The sequence below is a fragment of the Sapajus apella genome, unplaced genomic scaffold (assembly GCF_009761245.1).
Source record: "Sapajus apella isolate SASKATOON/1434 unplaced genomic scaffold, GSC_monkey_1.0 scaffold33, whole genome shotgun sequence".
Taxonomy (NCBI): domain Eukaryota; kingdom Metazoa; phylum Chordata; class Mammalia; order Primates; family Cebidae; genus Sapajus; species Sapajus apella.
In genome coordinates this window covers 3957730-3960785 of record NW_022436973.1, presented here as the reverse complement: position 1 = coordinate 3960785, position 3056 = coordinate 3957730, and the positions used below count along the sequence as shown (strand labels likewise).

The following is a 3056-nucleotide window of genomic DNA, read 5'->3' as shown; positions in this document are numbered from 1 at the left end:
AGGAATCTTGCTCTGTTGTCAGGCTGGAGTGCAGTGGCATGATCTCAGCTCACTGCAATCTCCGCCTCCTGGGTTCAAGCAGTTCTCCTGTCTCAGCCTCCTGAGTAGCTGGGACTACTGGCACTCCCACCCCCACCCCCACTCCCACCCCACCACACACAGCTAAGTTTTATATTTTTAATAGAGACGGGGTTCCACTGTGATGGCCAGGATGGTCTCAACCCCATGACCTTGTGATTCTCCCACCTTGGCCTCCCAAACTGCTGGGAATTATAGACATGAGCCACCATGCCCAGCCAGGCATCCAGTTTTTTAAGGCAGCCAAGGAAAGTGTAATATATAAAATGGAATTTTGGGGAAAATGCTGGGTGTGAACACACACCTATGTACAAACAATTCTTGAACACGTCAATGTTTTGTGTGTCTTGAGTGGGTAAATCTATGGTGATGGTGATGTTGGCTGATCCCTTTCACTTGTTCACTTGATGTGGGCAGAGAAGAAGAGGTGAAAATGGGGTCATCCCAGGGACCAGAGCTGAATAAGATGGTTGGGTGGTTATTCAAGATGCAGGAAGGTGACTGCTATGTCTCTCCTGGGAATATAGAAACCCCACTAAGGGAAATGCATCCTGCAAGAATAGCCACAAAAGGGGTGACCTGTGTTGAATCTAGATGCTTTGATTTAAGGCCTATGAATGCTTTTAAACGGAACATGTGTTTCCAGACCTCCAAGTCCTCTCCATTGTTATTATTCCTCTCTATGGGGTTTGAGTTCATACTCTGTGAAGGTCTTCTTTGCCACTTTCCGCACACACTTTCTCCAGTGCGCTTTCCCTTTAAACAGCCAGCACCTGCAGGCGTTTCCCAGAGGAATGCCTTTGGCCTATGGAAGCCCTATGCCCACATTGAGATGAGTCAGAAGTGCCTTGGAATTTACAGCCTCCAGGGCGACCTTTAACCGATGACTAAGGGGATGCAGGAGTTTAAAAACTTCCTTGCGTAGGGTGTGGATGACGATGACAACTACTGGGGTAACTTACCCTCCAGAGTTCCTCGTGGGTCAGGCTGCTGGACTTGGCATGAAATGTACCCTGTCTGACTTTGCTCACAACCCCTTCTTTCTTTCCTCCTCTTTCCCTCCCCACCCCCGCCACCCTGACCAGTTTACCCTGGGAGCACTTCCTGCATAAATCACTTCTGTACAAATCCTCATTTCAGGGATAGCAGTTTGAACAGTGAGGTGTGTGCAAGTAGTTTATCTACGTCTCCTGGATAAGGTACTCAGGGCCTAGCATCATATTGGAAACCTGGTAGGGTTTGTGAGATCTGGCTGCATCTTTAAATTCTAAAACCACTACTGAGTCTTTAAGACCATGTTTGCCTTTTATAGTGAGCTCTAAAATGATTCCATTACTCCACCCCATTAAGTTTTGAGACCTGTCCCAAGACTCATTCCCTGAAGAAAAATGTAAAGAGCTACGAAGGAGAGGTAGAATCCAGGCAGATACTTGGGCCAAAAAATGAAATGGTCCATTGATTACAGGAAAGGAAAGAGGAAAACAACTTAATTTAGATTGAAACTCCTCTCCCATTTTTTTTTCTCCGTGTATTAGAATATAATGAATTTGTAAAATAAGAAACAGTAGATGAAGGTAATGCTTTTCAAATGCCTGAAAATTAATCTTATTGGATTCTCCCTGCTTCAGCCTTCCCGTTTTCTCCTTCATTCAGCCTAGCTCAGAGGTGGTGGGCACCCAGCGACACCCACAAGTTATCATTTGCTAGCTAATATCACAAATTAGTAAATGTCGTATCATCCTCCCTTTTTCTCTTTTGGGTATTTTTTTTTTCTGTTCTCCTCACTATGAAACATCATCTCAATGCGGGACAGGGGTTCCATAGGCCAAAGGCATTCCTCTGGGAAACACCTGCAGGTGCTGGCTGTTTGAAGGGAAAGCATGCTGGAGAACGGGTGTGCATGTGGTCTTGATCTCTTGACCTCATGATCCGCCCACCTCAGCCTCCTAAAGTGCTGGGATTTGCACGTGGCAAAGAAGAGTTTCACAGAGTGCAAACTAAAAACCCATAGGGAGGAATAATAACAGAATGGTGAGGACTTGGAGATCTGAAATACATGTTCCATGTAAAAGCATTCATAGGCCTTAAAGCATCTAGGTTCAGTGCCGGCCATCTCTTTGTGGTTATCCTTGCAGGATGCATTTCCCTTTGTAGTGTTTCTATGTTCCTGAGCCTGAGAGCTCAGAGGTGGAGGGCACATGGCGCCACCCACCTAGTTATCATTTGCTAGCTAGTATCACAAACTAGTAAATGATGTATCATCCTCCCTTTTTCTCTTTTGGGTATTTTTTTTTTCTTTTCTCCTCTCTATGAACCATCATATTCAGGAGAAGAAAGAGTTTAGAGAGTTTAATACTGATTCAAAAAGTCACGAAAATCCCCTTTAGTTATAAAGAGTGGTGGAAAAATGTGGATAAATATGTATTTATATTTTTAACATTTTATTTTATTTATTCCAGGGGAAAGCACGAATACAGTCCCCCACTACCACAAATTATGCAATCGAGTTTCCCACATTTGAGGAAATCGCAGGGCTCAGCACATCCGGAGCACAATGGATAAGCCTCGCTCTGGGAAAACCACCTTCGTGATCACGGTATCTCCCCTACCAGGTAAGATTTACATTGTATTTTATTGATATGTAGCATGTGTTTCACTGCACCAATAATATTATATTAATTTATAATATTTAAGTCACACAATGTCATGTTTTAATATATACATATGGTAAAATGATTACTACAGTCAAGTGGACTAACATATCTACCTATCATCACCTCACATAGTTAAGTTCTGGTGTGTGTGGGAAGAGCACCTAAAATCTACCCTCTTGGCAAATTTCCAGCAAACAATACACCATGCTAAATAAAATCTGCGGCTGGGTGTGTTGGCTCACGCCTGTAATCCCAGCACTTTAGGAGGCTGAGGTGGGCGGATCATGAGGTCAAGAGATCAGACCATCCTGGTAAACATGGTGA

At 43.9% G+C, this 3056-nt stretch overlaps 1 non-coding gene across 1 annotated transcript; it reads right to left on the bottom strand.

The window, feature by feature from the left end:
• Positions 1-2534: 2534 nt before the first annotated feature.
• Positions 2535-2698, bottom strand: LOC116563055. Its single transcript, XR_004274194.1, has one exon. It is a non-coding gene; the product is annotated as a U1 spliceosomal RNA (small nuclear RNA).
• Positions 2699-3056: the final 358 nt, after the last annotated feature.